This window comes from Meleagris gallopavo, chromosome 2 (assembly GCF_905368555.1).
Source record: "Meleagris gallopavo chromosome 2, MGAL_WU_HG_1.1, whole genome shotgun sequence".
Lineage (NCBI taxonomy): Eukaryota > Metazoa > Chordata > Aves > Galliformes > Phasianidae > Meleagris > Meleagris gallopavo.
Window position 1 is genome coordinate 12,368,621 of NC_139405.1, and position 26,746 is coordinate 12,395,366.

Sequence of the window (26,746 nt, forward strand, 5' to 3'; positions counted from 1 at the left end):
GCTCACCTTCAAGAGGCATTATAACTCGACTATTGCAGTTCTGTACCTGAACTTGCTACATTTGCGAATATCCTAACAGTGTGTTTCAGAGCTCTGGTATAAACTCTAACACTCTACAGAAGTAAATGGGAAAAAAAATACTGAAGTCAAAGGGTCTAGCTTAATTTTCAACAGAAGTAATTTGACCTGTAGATTTCTGTGCTATATTTTATTATGTAAGAAAAGAAAAAAACACGATAGATCCACTTTAATATTTACAAAGCATCTTTCATTAATCTTTAACAGCATTGTTTGTAAAAAATGCATTAACAATTCTGGTTTGCTTCAGGCAAGGGGACCCTTTACAGGATGGGCAATTTGATTTGGAACTTAATGATTATGACATTCCACCTTTGTTCCATAAACTAATGCATCTGAGAGACAAACTTCTGAGGAATATGCAACAGTGGGAGCTCGGCCTTTGCACATCAATATTCTTACAAAGAAAATTCTTGCTGTTTTACAACTCAAAGCAGCTCTGGAAGAAATCTCTACTCAGAGCAGAAGGGAAGTCAACAAGTAAGTAGTAAGAGAGACAAAATAAGGCTTAATAATCCCAATCTCAAAAAAATTTTGCATGGGTATAGTTTTCCTGTCTCTGCTTTCTCCATATGGAATTGTTGCATTTCTCTTATTTCTATTTGTCTTCAAATGGGCAATAGTCATCCCAAACTCACCTCTATTCCAAACGATCAATCATCATCATGACCCAGAAGCTGGTATGGCACAGCAAACAGTGCTTCAGTATTTAAGTTTCCATAAGAAGTCTATATCAACAACTAGTTTTCAAACTAGAAAAAGCTTTCAGGAAGGTTTGCTGGTTTGCACAGAAAGTGAAATTTAGGAACAATTTGGTCATTTGTATGTAATTCACAATGATACATACACTATTTCCAAAATGGAGAAGATGCTCATTTTGCAGGAGGGAGGGAGGCTGAATGTCTTCTACATGAGTTATGGATCAGAAATTGGTAATCCTTAAGAAAAGCAGACTTGCAATACTAATGAACTCCAGGCAGGTCCCAAGTAGGAGAGACAATAATAAGACTGGCAGGCTTTTCCCATTCAGAGTCCTCTTCTATAAAAGTGGTCTGAGGATGTAGGGTTTTTTAAGAGCCTAGGCTGTTGCGAATAGATAAATCTCAACCTAAATATATTAAGGAGGAAAAATATTTTTGTGTATCATAGCACTAATTTCCCTTACAGAAAGAGCCTCACTTGCCTATGAAACCATAATAGAGAAAATTATGGAGCAACATGGAGAAAATTTTCTGGATGATCCAATTTACCTTTCAGTCTGCAAAAGAGAAAATTTGATTTTGCAGCATTTTTAAATGGATTTAGTATTACAAAACCAAATCAGAATTATTATGATATATAAAGTGATAAAGATTGAGAGACACTTGACTGATTCAGGATTGCCAGTGTCCTGGCTAGAAAACAACCATGTACTTAGCATTTTCAGCCTGAACAGCCAAGACAAGAAAAATGCAACATGAAAGAATCATCATAAGATTTCAGAAGCTGCTACTGCTACTGGCTGCCAAAATGCCTTGCTCTTAACAATTAGACAGGGAGCTCAGACTTTGAAAAGCACCAACTCTGTGTTCCTTAAGCCATAAGTCAGGTACTGCTAAAAATAGCAATCAGCAAGGAAAATAGATGAAACATTTTTCCTTGTGGTGCCATTTATACAAATAGGACGTAACTGTAAACACATTGTCTCATGCTTCACAAAGTTCCTTTGCCCCACAAATTTCTAGTAGAGTCTGGCTCCAAAATCATGTGGGCTTACATATAATAATAATAATAATCTGCAATTGTTGCTAAGTAATGGATGCCACTCATCCTCTCTGTGCTTCTTCTCAATGCCTTCTCCTCTAAAGACCATGACTGTTTCTCCTTCCAAGGTGCACCTCATTTTCTCAGAAGAGTGTTCATAGAGTCATAGACTTGTTAAGGTTGGAAAAAACCTCTGAGGTCATCATGTCCAACCATCAACCCATCACCACCATGCCCAATAAACCATCCTTTGAGTACCCAATCTCCACATTTCTTGAACGTCTTCAGGGATGGTGACTCCCCTCCTCCCTGGGCAGTCTGTTCCAATGCATCCCCACTCTTTCTGAGAAAAAATTCTTCTTAATATCCAACCTAACTCTCTTCTGGTGCAACTTAAGGCCGTTACCTCTCTTCCTGTTACTAGTCATCTGGGAGAAGAGTATGACTCCCACTTCACTACAACCTTCTTTCAGGTAGTTCAAGGTCCTTAGGATTTTTTTTGTTTTAGGAAAACTAACAGCACGTGTGGCTGAGAAGAGACTTGTCTCAGGTCTCAGAGGAAAACAGCCTTTGGTGTGAGACCTCAGCACTCAGTTTTGGCATCATGCTTCCACTGCAAGGGCATCTGTTCTTTTGTGGGCACTGAAAGAGATGTCAGTCACACAGCTAAAGGATGGAGAAGACCTATGGGGATGAGAGTCCTCTAGAGTGACATGGTTTCATGCTGTTTCTTTAATTTTTTGTCTGGCAAGTGAAATGTATTTCAGCAGAAGGTGGGAAAGGACTTGGAACAAAATTGATCTTGGCTGAGCAAACATTTGACGACGTTCTGTGGGAAACAACCATCTGTCTTGGGAGATATCAACTCCAGGAGATATTGATGGCACTAAAAATATCAGCCTTAGTCCACAGTCCCAAGGCATTTAGTTTTCAGACAAGGAGAGCCTCAGTTCTTCAGCAGAATACCTTCATATTTATTTTTTTGGAGTGTTGACTTGCCAGGTGTGCAGTGAAAGGCTTTTGTTTGTTCAAGATGCAGCCGCACATGTTTTGGCATCTGGGCTGAGTGGAAAGCATAGAGGAGCTGAAGCAAGATAATTAATATGGATTAAATGGAAAAAGACTTTGTGTTCTGCTTCACAAGTACAGACCGTATACAGCAATGGATGTCTTTATCTCAGAAGAGCCTCCTGGAGCAGTTTGGCAGGCTGATTTCTTCTGAGGTACATGAGAAGAGATGGAAAATAAAAGGAAAAAAACAACAAAAAAGGTATCTTAGAAAGAAACTTTAAAAATGCAACATGAATTCAAAGCAGATCTGTATTCCTCACTGACAAAGAGGTTAACATATCTATGGAAACCAAGAAATATCCCCCATCCCACAAATCATTAAACATTTCATCTTCCCTGTGTAGATAAAATCAAGAACACTGGAAGTTTTTCCAGGGAAATGGAAAGATGATGCAGTCTAAATTCACGGTTTGATGTTCTGCACAAAAGTTGGCAGATCTGCTTTCATACCTATCAATTGTCGGTTTCCTGCTATCCATATAGGTGCTCTTTCATGGGCTTGAGAAATAAGTAAAAATAGTTATTTTTCCACCACATTTCTTGCTACAAAAATGTACTCTCCTTCAGAAAAGGCAGCCTCTTGGCCATCAGAGGGATATCAGAGACCAGGCAAAAGCCTTGACCTGTTGTCCCATACCTATTCCATGCTTTGTCACTCTTTCCATCTGCAGCTAGCACAAATTCCCTGCCAGAGCTATGCTAACATCCACATCTTCCCAAGAAGAGCTTCAGCTGCAGTAAGAACAAGATATATACTTCCTTGGGAAGAATTTGTAGTTGTCTCTTTTGAGCCCTGTCCCACCACACTTCCACTTGCTGTCACGATCATTACAGCCCTGCTGTTTTCCCCTTTTTTTATATTTGTTTGAGCCTGGTTTATGGCTGTTGCCCAGGAGAGCCAATAATGAGAGCCATGTACTTGTGCTGAGAGTAAGCAAAAATGATGCTTCCTGGGACTGCCCTCTAAGAAATCCCAGAGCTGGATGCAACTTCTGTGTTTGGATTCTGCTAAAGGTAACTATTTTTTCCATTGCCAATGTGAAAATCACACAGGAGCCCATACTGCTTACCTTACAGAAGCCAGTGTCCCTGCATTTTGATCAAGGACATGAAAAGGCTTCCCACAGAGTATCTTTTTGGCATGGCAAAGATTTCTAATAAGAGCTGGCTTGGCAAATAAATAAATAAATAAAAGAAATTGCTATTAACGCATGTTGAAGTTTTCTGGCTAAGCCTTCCTTAAAAGCTGACTCAGATGATATACAAGAGTAAGAAATAATATTGAAAACAATCAGATACTGAAATTATGAAGGAAAGAGTTGCAATGACTTCTTTGTTGAGGCATAGTCACATGGAAAAAGACAAGGGGGGGTCCTAGCAGCACAGCGTGCTTTACAGGACAGGATTTACAGAAAAGAAGAATCCCCCCCTTCTAGATTAGCTGAGGAAGAAAATGTAAATGAAAACAAGAGTTCCATAGTCCTGGAAAAGTAAATACTACCTATGCATGGTAGGGCAGGGAGTAGTGGTTTATTGGGCAACCAGCACAGACCAGAGCATTTTGGGGAGCCAAAGAAATAATGAATTAGAGATTAAAAAGACGTCAATGTACCTGAAAGAGAAGGGCAATCAGGAGAAGGGATTTCTCTTTACACGTACAGTGAGAAGAAGCCAAGGTAGAAAGTTAATAGGATGAAAACCTCTGTAATGATTTTTAATTTTTTTTTTTAAGTTGGGTTTGTTTGCATGATAGCTCTGAAATAGGATAAGAACAGAGAAGGGCAATGCTGCATAATGTGAACAAGAAAAGGGAACTGTTCAGCTTTTTCATTTAAATGCATGAAAATCCCTGTGAGGTCTGTGCATTTGTGTGGGGGGAGGGGAAGAATTAAAAAAAAAGAAAAGAAAAAAAGATGTGCTGAAGTAAATGACTCTGGTGAAACAACAAACTAAATCTGAAGGTTCACAAGCACTGCTAAAATTATGAACTGTGCTAATGACCCCAGACCATGTTTCAAAAAGCTGAGTGGGGCAATGTCTCAACAAATATGCCAGGGAAACAGAATTTAACACCAAAAAGCCCTCTGTACTACTTCAGAAATATACCTCTGTGGTCACAGGGATCTGGCTGTCAGGAGAGGATGGATGAATGCTACTAATGTGCTTTGGTTCTGCTCACCCACTGGGAGCTCTTGAATGCGATGAGGTTGGTGTCCACAAGGTTGACATTACACTGCCCCTATAGAATCATTGCACAGATCCTTCTGAACCTCCCTGCATTGGTTCACCCTTCTCTTTCCCTGACACCAGCACTGCTCAACTAGGGAAGAGTGCAGCCCAGTGACTCGGCCTCACAGGGATAGAGGAGAGGAGTGAAAAAGCCAGTAGATTCAAGCATGGATGTAACCCTGAAGGGGACAGGCACCCCAGAGCAAAGGGACTCACAGATTTGATGGTGGGAGCAAAGAATCCATGCTTTGCTTCTTGCTCACTCTTGGCACAAAATCTCCATCCATCACACGTTGCCAGGAATGGCTGCCACCAGCATTCTGGCTGCCTTCCTCCATGTGTCATCAGGCAGGGGTCAGCTGTGTGCTAAGATGACCTTCAAGAGTGAGGAACAGGAAGAAAACACTTGAGAGGCACTGAACTGCTCAAGGCTGGAAGATGTAGGTGAGACCTTACCCACAGAAGGTCTTGCTGGCTTTATGCCATCTTTCCCAGATATCCAAACCCAACCTGTGTCCCTTTTAGCATCCGAGGGAAAACTGTGTCTTGTTTATTAGAGGCTGGCCTAGAACCTAAGGAAATAAAAATTGGGCCATGATGAATAAGAACCAATGACAGATCATACCTCTTACTCTCCACAGCTCAAACCCAGATGAGGCCAATTAATGAAAAAGCTGCATATGGTCACAAATAATACATATATTTCAGTTGTCCTGTGCTAGCCAAAAGGATTTCTGTCACATCATCAAGTATCTGTGCACTCTGTATTCAATAATGATTTATTTATGTATGGCTATAGTGCACCCTGAAACTCATAACCACCTGGAATGGTAATAAGCAAAACAATCTGGAACAAATCTATAAGACTGATCATGCGATGTACATGCTTGAAAATAGTCAGCCTCAGTGATTTTAACCCATATAAGGGGAAAAAATGCATTTCAAGTTACATGCACAGGCCATCCAGTGCTAATTACAGGACTGAAAATTAGGTTCTGGTTTTACAGGGAGGTGTGGGCTTGATTTCCAGTGGCCTTCAAATGTGCTCAGCATCATGGAATCCTTAAGGTTGAAAAAGACCACTAAGATCATCTAGTTCAACTGTCCAAGTACCACCAATATTGCCCACTAACCATGTCCCTCAGTGCTACATCTCTGTGGTTCTTAAACACCCCCAGGGACAGTGACTCCACCACCTCCCTGGGCAGCCTGTTCCAATGCCTCACCATTCCTTCTGAGAAGAAGTTCTTTCCAATATCCAACCCGACCCCCTCACACCCTCCAGCACAACTTGAGGCCATTCTCTTTCATCCTATCGCTTGTTACCTGAGAGAAGAGGCCCACACCCACCTCATCACAACCTTCTTTCATGCAGCTGTAGAGAGCAATGTTGTAGAGAGGATGTGCCTTTCAGTATTGAAGGACTGTAGTGAGAGCAAGAGCTGGAAGTTTTTTTATCTATGGAAGCATTGCTGTCCAGTGCTGTCCCTCAAAAGATAGTTACTCTGCCAAAGTTACTCTGGACTGGAGGCACTGTGATGGAGAACTACAGATCTGCAAGACCCCTTAAATTTGGGTGAAAGACTTCATATTCTGTGTGCACGTGTAAGAAAGCAACTAAGTTGATACAAAGCTTTTTGACATTGCAGCTGCTTGGTTTGAGGCTTCTGGTATTTTAATACTTACTATTTTACTGTCACAAAGACATACAATGACTGGGCACTGCTGATGCAACTCCACGCTCTGCTTTTGCTGCTGGTCAGTAAATTTAGTCCTGCTGGAAACACGGAGGCGGGCTATGGAGGCTGAACTGTTTCCTATCGGTGTTTAAGTTCCTTTGTGCCTACTGAACAGCTTCGCCTAAAATCAGTGACAACCTGCCTGCTCCAATGCCTATTCGTCATAAATGTGTGAAAACAGAACCCAGCATAGCTAGTAATTATCCCTTCATTATGCCAATATGCTTCTGAAAGCATAATCATGATCAAAAGACACATGATTCTCCTCTTACTGCTTTCTGTTTGCAAGTTTCAACTTTTCTTCTTTTTTCCTGCTAATAAGGATTTTTTAATTTGAAAATCAACAGCAGCTTTTGAAGCCTGTGCCTGTCCTCATGGTAATGACAAATTTCCCCTGACCTGAGGACTCAAATTCTGCAGCAGTGAATAGTAGCTGAAATAACAGGCATGTGGAAATGCTGCAGAAAAGGGCACATGAGAAGCATCTAAAGCTCCAGGGGACTCTTACGGATAATTTGGTGCCCATTGCAGGTGGCTCAGTTTGTACTTCAGCAAGGATAAGTTTTGACTGAGATTAGTTAACTGGCAATTTCCTTTCTTGTTTACAGCACATTCAAAGAAGCTCTGTGACGCACGCCTCAGCACACTGGAGGGGCAGCAGGAGTCAGCTCAAGGCAATAAGCTCAAGCTCAGTGTGAATCCTTCATCCGGAAACTGTAGAGCTTCGCTGGAAATACCTGACTGGCCTCCGAGTTGGAAGGCAGAAAACAAAAGGGCACCTTTCTTGCTTTCTACAGAGGAGGCTGTCAAGAGCTGCTCCTGATCCATGTATCCATCCAGTGTAAACTAATGCCTTCTTGTTAATCTTATGCTAACACTGATCTCAAATTTTGCCTGTGCCTGCATAGCCTTTATTTTCATTCCTTTCATTCCTGTCTCTCCTCTCTCTTTGTAAAGATTAAATGCCCTTGGCAATCTCCTCCTATCACTAATTATTCAGAAGTGTTCGCGTTCTTCCTCCTAACAATACTGACACAGTCTTCTGTCCCATCATTTCCAGATAACCAGTCACTACAGCACTGATCAGAGGACTGGAGCTCCTCTCCTATGAAGGAAGGCTGAGGGAGTTGGTCTTGTACAGCCTGGAGAAGAGAATGCTCCAGGGTCACCTCATTACAGCCTGCCAGTACTTGAGAGGGAGTTTAGAAGCAGGAATGAGACTGACTTTTACATGGTCTGATAGCTGTGGGACAAGGAGGACTGGCTTTAAACTAAAAGAGGGGAGATTTAAGTTACATGTTAGGCGGAAATTCTTTATTCAGAGGTTGGTGAGGCCCTGGCACTGCTGCCCAGAGCTGTGGTGCCCCATCCCTAGAGGCACTCAGTGCCAGGTTGGATGGACCCTGGGTGACCTGAGCTGGTGGGGAGCAGCCCTGCCCACAGTTGGGGACTGGGGCTGGGTGGGCTTCTAGGTTCCTTCCAACCCATGACATTCTGTGATTCTATAATTTTTGAGAAATAGATAACATTTTAAATGTTAGTAAAACTGTGATGATCCTGAAAAGATATTCGTTTAGCACGCTGCACAGAGAATTTAGGAAGCTGAAATTTCCCAGTTGAGGAAGAGGGAAACTGTTTTACATAATATACTGTCTTTTTGGCAGAACTGATTAGAACATACCTGCACTAGTTTTTCTACGACTACTATGTGTATTGGCAGCTTTATCCGAGACCTTGAAAAGGACAAAGGACACTTGTAATGTATGTCCAGCTTACTATGTGAGGCAGCACTGGATTTAGGAATGGTTAATTTGTGCACTGTGCCATTTTACAAGGCAGCAACACCAGTGGCTGACTGTCACCTTCAAGGGAAAAAGCTATGACTCCTGTACAAAGATACTGCTGCTAGAGGTGAAAGCATCCATTTACCAGTGGTGGAAGACCAATCACCCCCATGCAGAACAATGATCAATGGCCACAGTAGCTTAACATTGACCCTATGAAAGCTCCTCAGTCCTCTGGCAAATGGATTTGACTTTCAAGGACAATTAAACTGTTTGCACCTCCACTCAGTCTGTTTGGTGCTGTTAAATTCCAGTGCAAAATGAGTCTCATTTGAAAGAGTGACATTGGTAACAGATAGCTTGTTGTAATTACATCCTCTTATCTCCTTTGATAAGTTAACAGTGAGCAGCCACAATACTTAGCAATGCAAATGGCGTGCAGCTGCTGACATCTGAGTTAGCAGAAGATGAGTTTCCATATCAGAGTTTAAGTTTCAGGCTTCCAGAAAATTGAAGTCAGTGCCTTCCTGCACATAGAAACCAGCAGCCCCAAAACACGTCTGCCATCTCTCACTGGTAACACAGCCCATCCTTTCCAGCTCCCCACACCACTCCAAGGCAGGACACATGCAGAGCGATCCTGCTCAGATCCTGCTTTACTGCATCGCGCTGCTGCAGTCTGTCAGCCAGAAAATCTCCCTTTGGGCAGCCACAGACCTCTGCAGCAATCCTGAATCCAAGCCCAGAGCTCTCTCACTGCAGCTCCTCTGGCACAGAAATCCCCGCCATGCTCAGACTAATCTGAAGGAATTACCGACAAACTGAATGCCCCCCCTTCAAACACATTTCCAAACCTCTCCAGGTACCGCTTTGCGTATTTCTTCCATTTTGCCTTTTCTCACTGAAATGCAGTAGAATGCATCTTTCTTACAAACAATCAAAAATCAAATCAGATTAAAAATAAATAAATAAATAAAAGCAAACCACTCCCTTAGGGAGAAACCATACCCAAACCAGGTAACCCACTGCATATGCATTTCCCCCAGAGGGAGCATGCAAAAACAAACAAAACGTGGCAGATGTTAGTCCTGGTGCCTGGTGTGCTGCTGGAAGGTGCACACATCCCATAGCAATGAGAGAGCAGAAGTCTATAGCATGGCAGCCAAACACCTCCAGATGAGCTCTTCACAGTGCACTGTTTTGAAATACTTCAAAATGATGTAGCACACAAATTATTTAAGCAAGACTGGGTTTTCCGAAGCAAGACAGCATGATAAAACTTGGTGATACATGGCTGAAATTGCACTACCTGAAAAGACAATACCTCATCTGAAACACTGAGTACCAAAATTATTTGCTTTTTTTTTCCCCCCATCAGAATATGGAGAAGATAAAGTACATTAAAGCAAAGTATCTTTAGAATGAAATATAAGCTATATTGCAAATTCAGAGCTTTGGAAATATGAGTTGTCTTCATTTTTCAATCTTTGTGAGTTAACTAAATAACTACCTGAGCTTGTTTTTAAACAACAGTGACAGCGTTGTGGTTAAACTCTCAGATGTCATTAAAAATATCCTGTGACTGAAAAGGAAAAATCAAATCCAGCTTACATTTTTTGCGTGTTGCATTATATCACTGTTTCATTTTAGGACGTCGGATTTGACAGCATCTACCTCACTAAGTAGTAGCTCAAACACACAAAGATGTGATAAAAACACCAAAACGTCATGCCTGTGAGCTTCAAAGCAGTACAAGGCTCAACTAATTTAACACCTTTTTACTCTTAAGGGAACTGCTCACCCACTGATTCATCTTCTGTTCACTCAGGATCGTCTTGTCACTACTGATCGGAACACCAGTGTATTTCTCTCTGCACAGTAAAAGAGAAATGAAAAAAAAAATAAAAACAATTACAGATATAATAACAAGCTTTGTGGCCTCTGCTGAAGGCTGTCGAACTCCCTGTGCTCTGTGCAGGAGAGCTCATTAAACATGCATCACACCAGAACCAGGGCAATAGATGCCTGCACAAAAACAGTTCTGCAAAAGCGTGGGGCATTTAAACAAGAGGAAAGATTCACTGCCAAGGAGAGCAGCAATGAAGGCAGCACTGTGCTACTCAGTTGGTGGTAGTGGTATGGCTGATTGCTATCTCACCTGGGACTGTTCTGTCCCCAAGTTGAGAACGGCACTCTGGGAGGTGGGCAGTGGTTCCTGGTGCCTTTTGCTCAGTACCCTGTGAGAGAAATAGAAAAACACCAACTCAGGAAACACAGGGACATATCTGTCCCATGGGATATGTTCTATAATGCCACTGGAATAGCAGGGGACATTTATTTTACAGGAGTGTCCATAGGGCTGGCGGAGAACTTTTCTTGCAGCATGGGAAACACTGACAAGACGTGGGGAAAATCTTCCGTAAGGAGAAAGCCTGTATAAACCCAAATCTCCTCGGCAGCAACCTATCTACCACTTGTGTGGTGATCAGTGAGATCTTCAGCAATTAACATTTGCTCGTTTAAGCATCTTCCCCCTGGGAGCCCTTAGGTTTTGTGTGTGTGCAGAAAGGCAAGAAAACCTACCCTTTTAAAATCTACCCTTTTATCTCATTTCTTTTACTGAAGAAAATATGGTTCCTCTTTAAGTCATAAACATCAGATATTCTGGACATCAGCAATCATGCATCCTGCTGCAGCATTCAGGTTCCTGCTTTGCGCTGAACTCAGGATGTAAGGGACCCAGGTATCGTATAATTTTATGTGAGCTCAGTGGTGCGTGATTTCACTTACACGTACACACACACACAAAATGAACAGAGATAAGCAGCCAAAATTAGAGGAGGCTGCATTTCCCATGAGTAAATATTACTTCTACAGAGAAGTTAATAAAATAAATTTTCCTTTTAAGCAAATGCATTTTCACAAAACCTTTGCAAGAAAAAACTACACAAACATACTGGACAGAATATCTGAGTCATCCTTCTTTGCTTTCCTTTTCCTTCTTTTTCCCTTTGAGGGATTTCTTTTTTCCTTTTTCTATTCTTTTGTTGTCACACCTGTAAGAATATTTGTGTTGTTCTCTTCTATGTATTTTGGGTACTGTATAGCAAACTAACACACAAGCAGGAGCCTCGAGGCTGTTGTTTCCCCCTGTCTGGGGGGAATAGGTGCACAGATCTCTGTGGCATTCAGTGGGAATGGCTCCTTAGCATAAGAGAGATATTAAGATCAACTTTTTATACCAGTGCTCCACTTTTGATACCAAAAATACCTTAAGCAATAAGATGGCACAATAAGGATAGGTATGTCTGCAGGTTTGTAAAAATACACCCATCAGCCCCACAGACTGAGCAACACAGTAAGCAGGAGAGGATTGACACATCAGGAGCAAAACAGCAAAAAACCACTTTCCCCCCTACTTCTACCCATGCTGCCTTCCCAAGTACTAGGAGAGGGGAAACGCATGGCAGAGACCACATCACACCCAGCGTCGCATGCCATCATCACCTTTTGGATGTGCCAGCAGATAATTAAGATAAAGACCAACAGGCACAAGGACAGGCAGAAACACTGTCAGCCCCAGCTCTGAAGATGATAGGCTGTTACCAGCATTTCCTAGGAGGCTGCAGATGTGAATTCCCTTTTTCTTTTCTGCTTTCACCTCCCAATCCACAACCTTCAAAAAGTGGAGTTTAAGTCTCTTTTAAGTTGATGTGCTACAAAGGAACTGAAGAAAAGCCTTGGGGGGAAGATATTGGCTTTAGCTATTTGATCCAGCTTTTCACATTGTTATTCTATGCCCAGATCTGAAAAAAAGAAATCCCTTTATCCTATGATTCCTTACCCAATCAAAACTAGGCTATTTTATCCAAATAACCAAGGCATGTTGCTAAAGTCCTGCACTGATTTTAGCCCCTGGAGAGTTAGACCTAACAGATCTTTCCAAGAGGACCAGTCAGAAAGGAGAGCAATTTTTACTGCTGCTGTCACAAAGCCCTACCTTTGTCACAAAACATTACTCTTCCCATCAAGAAGTGCAGCAGTGTGGGGAGGGACCATGGGAACACAGGCAGCTCCGCCCTGAGCTGTCACTGGTGCTCTGCATTTTGCTTGCATAGGGAAAGCAAGAGAGCTGCAACATAGATGGGCACTATTTCCACACCTCAAGAAAGTCTTAACCATTTTGAGGTTCTGCCACCTCTGAGGAGCAGATATTGCCAAAGGTGGGGAAGAGGAGAGAGAGGGATACCAGCAAGAGAAACAGCATTAGAGATGGAAGGAGGTTGCACAAAACAACACAGGGAGCTCAAGAACAAGCCAACATCCACTTAGTATCTCAGTTTTCCTGGAGACCTGCAGGAGTATGGAGGTGTGTGGATCTCCCATTTTCCAGATTCCCTTTAAAATACAGCCTAATGGTTGAGCAGAAAGAACCAGAACACCTTGTGCCTCTTCCAGGGACCATTATCACACAGAGAAAATTATTAAATCAACGGATAATCAAAAGCTACAAATTGTTTGGGTTATTTTTATTTATTTATTTTACAAGTGTTAATGCCAGAGCAAAGTACTGCAGTCAGGGAAGCTGAATTTGGAATACAAATGAAAAGAACTTTCTGTAACCATCCTACAATAATAAGCTGTGGAGTACTGTTGGCTCCCAAAATAATGCAGATGAAACTCTGCATTATTACACAGTTGGATCCTCAGCAGCAGCAGCAGAGAGAAAAAGAGTGGATTTCAAAATAGTTTTGACTACAAGATGAAGTTATACCCTTCAGTCTGAAATTCATTTGGAAGACTTGCTGAGCAAATGAAATGCTGTGCCTGCATTTTGTCTCTGCATTCTGAACTCACTTTCCTCCCCCATAAACATTTCCTTGCATGCTGCTCCATCTTATTCTTTGCAAAAAAAACCCCAAACCTGTAAACTGCATAAATGTTATCCAGCCTCCTTTGACCCATGACAAACTCTGAAGCAATTTTTAACCTAATTTCTGCAATCTCAGACAGCTGTAACATTGAATATAGCTAGACAGTTCTCCCAGCACAAGGCCTGCTCGAGCCAACATATGCATCTAAGAGCATAAGTCCTACTCTAGATCACTGTTCTCCATCAATTCCAGAATAAGAATGGGCTGACAGCTCATCCTGAATCCTGCCTTCGCTCTTACAGTTGCCAGTATCTGTAAAATGAAATGTGTCATTGCCAACCCCCAGGGCAGCAAAGAAGGCTCTCCACTAAGCAGGGCTTACCTGCTTCCACTTTTCTCTCAATCTCCACAAAAATTCTGCCCTGACCTTTGCTTTAATGTGTTGAGGGTAACTAACGTGCTAACACTGGCAAGTTGCCTAACTCCTTCTGAACACTGCCTTACACTGTCTTATCTTTATGTGCTGATAACAAATGAAGCAGAAATGACGACTTTTTTTCTCCTTTTTGTAGCAGAGCATCCCAGAAGACCTTGCATAAGGTCTGCTGCCTATGCTGCCCAGGGAGATGCTGAGGCATTGCCATCCTCTGTTGCTGTTACTCACGCTTTAGCAAAGGCAGGCAGGACCCTGAGGTTTTCTCTAAAACAGAGATGCAAAGATGAATTTACTGCTTCAAGAAACAGAACTGGTGGTGCAGAAAGCCACCAATTACTGGATTATGATTTGCTTTGGAGTTTTGCTGGCCAAGACTTTCATAAAGGCATTGAGACTCGGGATTTGGGTTTTTTTGTTTTTTTGTTTTTTTGTTTTTTTGCATGATTTTGATCTAAGAAGGTTATACTGTCTGTATCCCATTCTTTCATGTGAAAGTTTATTTAAAAGAATTATCTTGTTTTTTGCATTGTAGCTGTCATTAGTCTGTGTAGCTGCTACAAGCAGATGACACCTGGGTGAGGAAGGCATGTTTTCTCAGAGCAAGCAAAATACTCCAATATCTGGTCATCAGCCACCCAACCTCTAAGCCAGGACAACATATTTGGGATCTACCATCTAGCAGCATGGACAGCAGATGCTTTGCACCAGTGGATGAGGAGGTTTTGGAGCAGGAACCTTTGTGACTTTTGCGACAGCAGCAATATTTCCATGAAAGAAACAAAAAGAGATCAGTCACATGATGGTGGATCATCTGCCTCTTTCTAATTTCACACTCCTTGAGAAGGAGACTAAATTGCTGGTTGCAAATTCTGCAGAGATCCCAGGCAAGCATCTGGCAGCTGTTCAGTCTGGATCACCCCAACCCTGAAGAAGCCTGAATTCACTTTCTGAAGTTCAGTTGTTTTCAATAGTGATATTAAAATCTTCCTCAAACACCAGGCTAAAAATATCCTTAAATATCTACACACCTGTATCCTTTTCTTTCTCAAGAAAATCTTGATTTTTTTTTTTTTAATGAAACAAAACTGCATGAATAGACAAAAGAAAAGGAAAACAACAGCATAATGGATGAGGATTACAAGAGTCTCAGTTAATGAGCTCACAGCATTCCTTATTTGTCATCTTATTATACCATAGAATCTTCCTGCCATAAAACACATTTCTGAAGTTCACCTTATATCCTGATGTGCATCTGCGGGAGGGAGCTTTGTACTTGAGAAGCAGACTCCCTGCTGGTATTGCTATGGCAAACAGGATTTTCTATTGGAAAGGAAAATGAATTGCTGAACTAATATTGAATAATTACTCAGGAAAGTAACAGCACTAGTAATGCAGCCACATTCTCAGGTTTGTTCCATACAGGCGGCTCATAACAGCATGGCATGCATGAGAATATTGAGTCAGTTCTCTACTTCGTATTTGGGAGAGATTTCCTTTATCATACCTTACTTGGGCTGAGGAACTGAAGCAGTTACTCCATCTGAGGTTCATGGGGCAGAATTAAATCAGAAATAGCTTTGTTTCCCATCAAAAATTACTAAATGCCTGCTGTTCACACTGTCAAATTTCTGAAGTCCTCGTCCTCTAGAGCATTTCCAACAGTTTTTAGTGGGCTATCCCCCCCTCCCTCAATGCTGCTTCTATCCGTGACTTTGTGGGGAACAGAAAGCCTAAACATCAAAATATCTGCTTGTGGAGTGTGACGTGTACACGCAGTGACATAGAAATTAGGAGGAAAACAAATAACACTGAGACTCAACCAATCAAATCTAGTGAAAGGCAGCTGCTAGTGGAGAGAAATTTTAAGCTGCCATATTGAATTCACAGTTAGAGCTGCTCTCAATTTCCAGCCAGATAGTGGTGAAGAGACCCTCCTGCTTCTGTCATCTGCTGCTTCTTCCCATCAAACATAGGGCGACTGAAAAGGTCAAGAGACTCAGCTCTCCACTGCTGCTGCTGCAGTTATCATCTATCCCACAGCCCGGAGGCACCAAAATCAAACGTGAACTTAAGAGTGTGCAGCTGGGAGAATGGGATCAAGTGAAGAGACTGGTGGGTGGTAGATGAAAGAGAAGAAAGCCTGGGAAAAGACGAGAGACTTCCAGAAAGTCAGAGAATAGTCTTAGCTGACTAAAACAAATGGTGTTATCAGATTAGGGGACTTTTTTGTAGTATTCATGATCAAAACCAAGCAGAATTTCCTCCAGTATACTTTTAAATTAAAGCTTTTCTACTGTTGAGAAAATACCAGCAGTTAACTTCATTACCCTGTTTCTGGATGTCAGAAGTCACTATTGATTTGTCTTGTCAGAGGCTGTGCCTAACCATTACAATACACATCTTATTCCAGACTGATGTGTAAGAACAAACTCTCCTGACCTCCATGAACTGGCAGATATATCCTCACTGAAGCTGCATGAAAACTTTTAAAATATCTTTCTACTATCTGCTATTTCTCACTGTAGAATATATGACTCCACACTATCTTAGATCAGAAATGCAAAATTTAGACTTGTCATAATTCAGAAAGGGAGAAGGTGCCCACAGGCAAGACAGTGTGCATAGATCTGCAGAGAATGCAAAGCAACACACAGACATGCAGAGCTAGGGGTGACCGTGACTATAACTGTAACCATACAGTTTCTATTGACACCCTTCTGCTTGTGTTTGCATAGTTGTTTATGCAAGGAACAGTGATCATTTTATGGGGGGAACACAGCTGTAAACATCCAGGGTACTCTAAATTGTATTTCCACAGCTAAGAGATATCCAGATTATCCAAACCCTGGTTGAACAATGCAAGGAGCAAAAAGCTCCTAGCTAAAATTAAGATCATTAAGAACACAGGAAACAACAGAAAGCATCCAAAGCCTCACATCCGTGTGCCACTATCTCTACAGATACCTGCCCATGCTGGGCCCTTTCCATCAGCTAACCTGCAGCATCTAATATGTGCTGTCACTGGGAAGCTCAGTGCGTAATGCAGGAGTTTGATGCAGCAAGTATGATTCCCTCTTCTGCTGCTTGCTGCTTTTCCCCTCCAAAGGGGAATTTGAGATGGCATATGACATGCTGCTTGGCTCTCAGATGAGGGGAAAAAGAGACAAATCATGTGCAAACTCAAAAAGCTGCTTGACCCTCCCTACAAATGTTCTGAGAATCCACAACTGAAGGACACATCAAATGGCTTACAATGATGTCCCAGAGGGCTGAGCCCCACTCCCAGGCTGGCCCTGGTTCCACCTCATTGGATCCATTCCTTGCCTCAAGCACCATGGAGAAAACCATGCCCTTGTTTCCTCGGCATCATGCAGCACAAGACACTTTCAGCTTACCAAAGGCTGACTTTTAACAGAATTTCACTCGGACTAATTAAAATGTTCTTATTTTCTCACTCTTCAGGCACAGTTATAGTTTGCCATCCCTTTTTCCAGGTGTTACTCTGGCTCTTTGAGCTTTACAGATACAAAGGCAAAACTTCCAAAATACTTCTCCTGCAAGTCTCCCTGACTTCAAATGCTAATGCATTATATAACCCTGTCATGTGTTAAGGGACCCTTTACATTATTTAAAGGTTGTCAGTCAGGTGTGAACCTTTCCATTGATTTACCAATCACTTCTCCTCTCATAGATGCATTAGGAAGCTGCAACCCATGGCTGGTGCTGAAGAATAACAATTCCATTTGTTTGTATCTGGCTTAGCGCTGCTCACTTCTGCAGCCCATATAATTCTCCTTACTGCAGTTTGTGTGACATTAATGACAAAATAAATAATTCAGCATGGTTTTCACCCAAATGTAGCCCTGTCAGAGACTAACATATGGTCTTTGCTAGCTTATTTAATGTAACAAGCCACTGAATTGCAGTTTTAAAGGCTGAAACTCTTATTTTAATGGAATTTATTGGCAAAGCTCTCCCGAGACTCAATGGTAACTAACAGGTACAACCTCCTGCTCCTGTTTCTGCCACCCTAGTTTTCCATTTAGCTGTTACATTTGTGCTCAGCGCCCATCCAGCAGGTCTGCTTTCTCCTACCTTCCAAATGTAGCAAAACAGGCTGGCTTTATAGGAAGCTGCACTTAGCTCAAAGGGAGTATGAACAGAATGGGAGAAGCTGAAGAGCCCAGGGGATGTCTGCAACAGGTAATTATGAGAAAGGAGAACACTTACTTCACTAACGAGCTCTGGCAGTGAGGCTTCATGAATGAAATCACTTCTGATCTGGGTCTCAGGGCAGTGGGATAGGTGATGAATCCAAACTCTCCTGACATTTGAAGAGTACTGTTTGTCTACATATCTCTCTAATAAGATCACTGTGAAAAAAAAACAATAATAATAATAAAAAACTTCTCCCTTGTTTTTTTTTTTTTGCAATAATGACAAAAATTCCAATAACTTTGCTGAGACCAGAATATGCTCCTCACTACAGACTCCCTAGTCCCTCTGCTTGTGTATTTGTTCTTACTTTCTCACCCACTTTATCCTACTTACCCTGTGCTCATTATTGCTTTCCCTGAGCTGCCATGCTAAAATTGGTGTTGATGGCTGTATAATTTCTGCATAAAGGAACACTCCTATCAAGGAAAGCCTCATAGCTTACTGTGCTGCTTTCCCTTAGCTAGAAAGGCATCATCTCAAAATGATCCGAGGGTTACATTTTGATCTAGACCCTTATTTTCTCATGACTTTATATTCACCTCCTGGTCATTTTTCTTATTTTTTTTTTCCCTGAGCACACCACTTAATCCATGGGTAAGAAACACATTCAAAAGTGGCAAATACCTCATGCTAAATTGTTCTCCCCTGCAGCAGGGTCAATTTGATATTCAGATTGACTTTTCCTTGCATCCTAGGTCTGCAAAGTGATTTTACTTTCTTTCAGTTTCAATTTACCTAAACTATTCTATCCGATTTTTGATTTCACAGAATTGAACTGTGCCTAGACTGCTATCCAGGGTGTTTTTCCTCACAGAGTCTGTTTTTTCCTGTTGTGCAATTGCTGTTTGAGAAGATCATAGTGTTCATTAGGTTGCTAATAAATAAAACCTTACAAATTCTCACAGAGAAAAATCATTAAGGATTGTGATTTCAAAATGCACAAATGGCCTATTTTCTTCAAAATAAAATAATAATGAATAGGTGGTACATTTCAAAGCATAATCTAAGAGAAATTGGTAACTGTTTCATGGAAGCTGGAAACTGTGGTTGGGGAAAGGGATGCATCTGGTCCCCAAAGCAGCTGTTATTAGCAGGGAATCAAAGAGATGGGTAAGATATCCATTTGGGTTATTTGTTTCCACCCCTGGCCAAGAAGACTGTAATACTACAGCCAGAAAGTTTCTCATGGTTCTTTTGTAGCCCACATTTCCCTTGGGAACCCTTTCCCAACACCTCTCCAGCAACACTTTAATCTCTTTCTTGCTCGCCCTATATAAAACTCAACTCCAAAAACAACAATGCATCTACCATCACATCATCTTTGCAAGGGGCAAATACAGCCTGGTTTGAAGTCCTGACTGGCTAAGTATCAGTTGAAAAGCTATTAATTATTAAGAAAAAGTGGAATCTAACATGAAAAGCCTTACTTTTAAATTAAGCCTCCTGATCACTACAGACTTTAGCCTTGACAATGGCACTGTCACAACTGGGAATGGGCACAGAATTTTTTCCCTAAAGTCTGCAGCCTTGTTGCTCCCAGATCTCCCACCCATTTAAGTCCTCAAACACTGCACATTTTTTCCTTGTGCATCAGTTTCCCCTTGCCTGTCTGCTTTGGGCCTAGGGAGGAGTGGAGGTAACTCTTTTGGGGTTCTTGTACCAGCTTGATAAGAAAGCTTAAGGTGAGCCTGTGGTATAAAGGTTTTGCTGCTTTGAGAAGGCTCTCTAAAACTGTCATTATGGGCACCAGCTGAACAATTTAACACACACAAGCCACTGCTCTTGTCCTGCTGCAGCTTTACATTGCTGCCAAACCACACGTCCTCACTCACCTGAGATACCGTGTGTGGCTTTGGCAGCAGAGCAGAATAACAGCACAAATAACACAGCGATATCACCCCTGCAAGGAAAGTAAACAGCACAACCAGCCCTGCTCTACATGCTACCAGAATATTTATAACCTGAATGTTTTGCTCAGGGAGCTGCGGCCTAATTTAGGCTCCTGTTTCCTGCTTACTTTCCTCTCTCCGAACAGATGCCAGTTTTCCATCATTAATCTCCAGAGCCTTGCACTTCCATCTTCCTGAACTTGTATTTCTCTTTCCTGTAGATGCATCCTCTCCCCTTGGAGCAGAGAACCTGGGCACCATTACTGACAACACGCACAGCCTCATAGGATCAGGCTCATTACAATGAATAAATCGCTCCTAGCTCTCCATGCACTCATTTGAACAAGACTGGTTAATGCGCCTACACAACCTGCAAGAGGTTACCCAGCCCCAACTCAACCCCCCCATCTTTAAAAGTGGCTTCCTTCAGATTTATTCCTCATTCCACAGTTGTTTTTGCTAGATCAGAAGTCACCTTTGCTCGGCATAAGCTATTGCACTGCTTCTTTTATTCTCCCTGAATACAGCCTGTGAAGTTTTTGTGCTGGTGTGGATATCAAATGCAGGGGGATTTTAGAAAAATAAGCAACAGCAGTGAGACTATAGGTAAGAATTTTCAGCAAAACTGAATCAGATTTGAAGTGACATGCAAGCCTCGGCAGGGAGGGGCAGTTCGAATGCTCATTTAATTCAATGCCACCCCTGCCTCAGTCATCCAAGGTAAGGGAGGGCCAAACATCCTGACTGCCCACAGCACCCTGCTCAGCATAGGTAAAGGACAGCCCCTGAAATGGTCCCACCCCTCTGATACAGCCTTTGACCACCTCCCCTTCAAGCTCCCTTGTGCTCTGTTTTTGCTACAGTTTCGAGAAACAGCATTGCTGCTGGACCCTGAAGGATGAAGTAGTCATGTTTCTCTCAGCTTGTGATTCAAGAGGAGCACAGCTTACTTTTTCCTGTAGTAGAGTAAATGCCTGCTTTGTCTTCATCCACAACGCACATCAGACAACACAATGAGTGACACAGGAGCCTTCACCAGCACAGGCATGTCATTGCTATCAGTGCTAATGGGAGAAGCATTCATTTCTAAAGTGCTCTTCTGGAAGCATTTTGCACAGTTAAGCAGAGGTAGGTGAAATGATACAACAGAGGGCAGTGCTTTATACAGGAAAAATTGAAAAGCTAACTGAAACACTGACCATCACCAGCATTGAAATGGGAAAATATGGAAACGTTTTCAATTTGTTTTTCAAATTATATCTCAGAGTTGTAAGGCAAAGTAAAAGGGATTGAAAAGCCCTCAGTGATACTAACAACAACAAATCAAACTTGAAATGATTTTTACTTTCACTAGCTAACAAATAATTCAATTGCTATCCAGCACTAAGGTGAGGCAGAGAACCAGAACATGCACTTCCACTGACAGAGAGGAGATTCGGGTGGGCAATCCCATTAGCACAGTTGAAGTTCCTCCATATTATTATTTTTTTTGCATTAATGAGGAAATTGGGCATCAATAATGCACAGTGTTTGGGAACAACTCCTTGGTTCTACTTCTGGATTTCAGATAAGGAAATCTCATATTTCCCTTCTCAGACAGAGCATGGATCATGCATTGCTAAATCTACACATACGCTCACAGCAGGGAAATGTAAACCATTGCAGACAACAAGAAACATTAATGCTAGACTCTTAGCATTCACAAGTTTGCATGCCATTAAAAGCTATTCATTAAATTATACAGTAAAGAATCACAGAATCATGGAATCATTTGGGCTTACTCAGCCTGTCCTCATAAGGAAGGTGTTCCATTCCTTGTATCATTTTTTTGGTCCTTGTGGGGAAGGGAAGATTAACCACCTGGCTATGAGTGGATGTGCTCTGTGCAAGCACCTGACTCAGTAACATCCTCACCCAGCAATTGTGTGAAGGCTCCTGGTGTCACAGCTATTGTTTCATCTCCTTATCTGTGCTCCATACTGCCGTGAGCTCTGCAGCTCTTCCCCTCTTTCCCCAAGAGGGCCCCCCCAGGATGCTTGCGCACACACAGAGCACCATTAAGATGAAAGTGCTCCCAGACGCTGACTGTCTTCCCACACACTGTCTCTGCAGGCTCATGAATCGTGAAGCAAAGGAATAGGTTTTGTTTTTAGGCTGGAAAAGAAGCATGGCAACTAGAAGAAAAAAAAAGAAAAAAGAAAAAACCTGGCTGCTCCATTGCTGTGGTGGTGGTGGTTCTTCCGGTTGTTAGGACAGACCTAGAGACGGGACCTGTTACAGAAATTGCTGTGCTTTCTATTGGTTGCTGCTGCATAATCACATCAGGCTTGTTTACATGTGAAAACACATTACTTCAAATATTTGTCTTATTTAAAAAAATGCATGAGTTCATCTCTCTCTAAAAGGAGGGAATACTGACTATCTGGGATGAGACAAGCACCTTTCTGAAGTTTTGGTGTGGCAAGGCCATGAAGACCACTGCCCATGGGAGGACAGGAGCCCAAGTGCCTCTTCAGCCAGAAGACAGTACCAAATTACAAAAACTGTCTGTCTACTTTGTTACTAATTCGGGTTCTTAATGACTCTCCTTTCTGGCTTACCAACGCTCCCCAATTATCTGACTTCCGTGATTAACTCCTGTAGGGGCTTGAGCCCTTCAGTAAGGCATGAAGTAAGAATGCATTTGGCCATCTGGATCAGATTCATACATTTGTGATGTTCACGTTAACGTTACTTCGTTAACGATGTGCCAGTGCTTTTCTGTTGGGCTGGTCTTTTTCAACATTGATACTCTCCCCAGAGTGAAATGCAAGAGCAGTAAGTGGAGGTAAAGCTTTCTCCCCACCACATCCTAAACTCTTTCATGCTGGTTGAATAGCAGATCGTATCTCAGCATGCCACAAAAAACTTATCCTGTGCTGTGCTAAGATTACTGAACTAAAACAAGAAACTGGGGGAAAAATTTTTGAGTCACTTTTATACTTGGCTGAGCTGAGAGAATGGACACATAGGATGCGTTATTATTTTTGCCTTCCAAGTGCATCTGCTCCTTGGAAAGTTAAAGCAGTAGGTTTAACCTTTGCAAGACTCCAAGAAGATGCAACCGAAGATTTCACAGTCCATTCTTTTAGGTCCTAGGCAGGCCCTGCCACATACACACCAACTGAAGTCATCACACAGCAATTATGTGGCTCCTTAACACATGACACACTAACATGAACACTGGGGCTGCATCTGTGCCATCCTCAGCCTGGCTGAAGACCTGGTTGGAGCAGCTTCATGCTCCCTCCACAAAAACCCAGAGCTCAGCAAAAGCAGAAGCACTTGCAGCAGTGTACATCACCTGACAGCCTCTGGTATTTATTTTGCCCTGCCTTTACAAACCATTTTGAGATCCAGTGTCCTGGTGTTGGGTGGTGATTTTAATGAAAAATTCAACTCCTGGGGAATGCAGGAATCTCAGCTTTCATGGAAACCCAATTACAGCTTTTAATTGTAGAATCAATCTGAGAACACCCAATAAGGAAATTCTAAAGGATGAGAATCTGAAGGTAAACAAGAAGACCCTCCCCCTTCCCTGACCAAATTTTATCAAAGCAAACGCTCTCTGGATTTTCAAACAAACTCAGTGGCACAGGAGTCATACAGATAAATGCTTTCTCTTAGAAATACTAATATGAATACAGTCAAGCAGGCTGACAGGGAGAGCAGATAACCATTGCTTTAAGTATTATTAATGGCTTATTTTAATAATAATAGTAATATTAAAGCATTTTCACTATAGCTCAAAATAGGTAACACATAAGTTGATAGCAGGCCTTAGAATTAGGCCTGCATGAGGCAGATCAGTGTCTGAGCAGAGTTACAGTTGCATCTCTTTAATATTAATATCATGAGGGCAACAATTCAGCAGTAGCCAGGGATTGCAGGGAAGCTTTGGAGTATCTGGGATAGAAAACTACTGCTGAAGTTTGAAGAAAAAAAAAAAAAAAAAAAAAACCTCAAGCAGAACGAGTTATGGCAAATTGAGCTCCAAAAATGAATATCACGCTCTTTCCTAAACCTTGGAACCTAGGAGCTGATAAGGAGTAAAGCCTGCAATATTTATGATTCAGAGAGAAAGGGCACGCCTGTTTTCACAAGTCCAGCTGCCTTGCAGAAGAAAGGAACAGAACCAGCCAGAGTCTCATGTTTTGACTGTAAATTATGATTCTTTCTTCCAACTATATTTCTGGTTATTAAATTCAAATCAAAAAAACACTTTTTCTTATGTTTACACACCCACAAGGTTAATTGGAAGTAAAAGTACGTTTGTTTATAGGCAGAAGTTCTACCCGTGTTTGGAAGAAACAAGTTAATGTGCAAAATTCATGTAATTGCTTTCCATAGCCCAGAGCAAATAAGGAATAATTTCTTACAGCAGAAGAGCAGATTTATCCTGAAGTGTCCCTTGAAATTTCTCATTCAAAGGCTGATGGCTCTAATGATTGCCTTCAAATTGCTATCAGTAAAAGTCTACACAGGAAAAAAAAAAAGTCAGTGTGCAGTTTGGCAAACAGCTGTATGTTCACAGCCTTCAGCGACTAATCTAATCTGGGTGCTAATTTCTTTTTGTGTAGATTGGTAATGTATCCAGGCTTGAGCTCAGTAAGACCATTAGCACAAGTAGATTTGCTCAGACCCATAAGTGAGTGCAGAGCCCCTGCCTGCCATCGGCTGGCACCGGGCCAGCCCCTTCCCTAGATAGCAATGTATGAGGGGAAAAAGCAGACAAATGTTTCCCTTCTTGGGCCTCTACCAGCTCCAGTGCTCAGGACCCAAGTGCCTGAAACCAAACCACTCTGTGCAGAAACATGAGCCTCAGGTTTTGGCTATTTGACCCTGATTGGATGTAGGCACCGAGATGAAATGAGGTCCAGCTCCCAGTCATTGGGAGCATCTCCCTTTCCTGAAGCAACATTTGTACCGATCCATTCCTCTGTGATCTGCTGGTAAGCAAATTGCTTGCTTTTTCATTCTTCCTTTGCATGAGGATGAGCCTTCTGAATTTGCCCCGATGAAATTGAACCAAATGTGCATGTTTACAAAACAAATTATTGACCAACAAATCATTTTCCTGTCAAACTATGATACAGCAGTGATGATGGTAACTCAGGTTTTTGGAGTTGAATGGCTTTGGAAAGCCTTTTCACCATTACGCATCAGTGGGGCTGGCTAAGTGCAGGCAAAGATGGATGGCAGCACTTTCTGAGTCTCCTGCTCCCACAGGAGTGCTCTGTGTAACTGTCTGGCAGATCTGCCCCAAAAAGGGATGGAAGAATGTGCTGTATATTACAGTTACGAACTCCACTACATCAAACTCATCTTTGCTTTTCCCATTAAAAACAGGTAGCAAAAGATACTGCTATGAGTTGAACATGGAATTATTTTCCTGCTAAAATAAGAGAACTCCTTGAAACATTGGGTGTCTAAAAAGCTAAGATATCTTTCCAGAGTAGGTAATAACACTATACCATTAAAAGAGAATTAGGAATGACATGACTCAAAATGAAAAAGAACCTGTTTTGGAAAAAAAAAACCATTACAAATGCAATACAAGTGTTGACTTTGAGTCTGTTCCTCAGCCTGCTGCTCCTTGCAAGAGAGCCCCAAAATTTCTCTGGTATTCTTTCAGGGCAACCCAGAAGCTTGCAGCTGTTTTCCCTTAGCTTACACCATCTAGAGGTCTGTACAGCTTTCATTCACATAATTGCAGTGCCACTCTGCAAACATGAAAAGTACAACTGGTATGGCACACCTGTGCTATGGCCTCGGGCACTGCCCTGCATAGAGAGAACTGAAGAGTAAGAAGGGAAGGAGGAATAAAAAATCCTGGAAAACCTGGATAACTGATTAGGGAAAAAACAAACAAACAAACAAACAAAAACCATCAACACCGACAAATAGCATCTGGATTTGGTGGGTGAAAAGAATAAGAGGACAGACTGAAAATTAGGCTCTAAAGAGCAGGTCCCTGGAAGGATTTATTGGAAGCATTAACAAATTAAGTACAGATAGGAAAACAGGACAGACAAAGCAGAGTCTACAGCAAGGTAAATGTAGACAGTGAAAGAACACAGATAAATCCCTCTCTTAAAAAAATGACACAGTTTTTTCTAAGGAAAGAAGAAAAGACAAAAGCAATTTCAGCTGAGAGCAGTGTTCACTGACATCACTAGAAGCTTTTGTGTGGTCTAAACTGGACATTATAGCAGAACCTTAGCCCGAGCAAATAAGCATACAATGAACAGGTGTGCAAACAGCCACAGGATACTCTTTCATAATCTTCATTAATACAAAAGTAATCCACCAAGTAGAATTTAAGATGCATTATTCACACCTAGTAATCACCACCCTTATGTGTAAATATTCACATGAAGAAACCAGCCCAAATCTATGCTGTAGTCAGGAAATGAGGAGATGGAATCACCCCCTGCCCAAATACTAAGACTTGCTGTAGGGATGGGTACCCTTAGAGCAATCCAATCAGGGCTCTTTGGCACTGTGGTGCTGGCAGGAGGCATTTGCTTTTGTTATTTCTCCAGTACACACCTGTACAAAACAGGCACCTGACAGATGAGCTCCTCAGCTGTTGGTGAGAGGAGGCCCAAGAACAACTGAGAAATTTTTTTTTAGAAATTGAGCA

General features: G+C 41.9%; 1 protein-coding gene across 7 annotated transcripts in view; it reads right to left on the minus strand.

Annotated features, from left to right (window-relative positions):
* Positions 1–26,746, minus strand: part of SPTLC3 (serine palmitoyltransferase long chain base subunit 3) — a 292,640-nt gene that overhangs the window by 192,101 nt on the left and 73,793 nt on the right. For 5 of the 7 annotated variants that reach the window (XM_085218945.1, XM_085218939.1, XM_085218940.1 and 2 more), the window contains 3 exons: positions 18,185–18,327; positions 10,803–10,881; positions 10,446–10,515 (listed from right to left, as the gene is read on the minus strand). The gene's annotated coding sequence lies outside the window, so the exon portion shown is untranslated. The remainder of the gene's footprint in view (positions 1–10,445; positions 10,516–10,802; positions 10,882–18,184; positions 18,328–26,746) is intronic. The other 2 variants (XM_085218943.1, XM_085218944.1) reach the window with 2 other exon arrangements.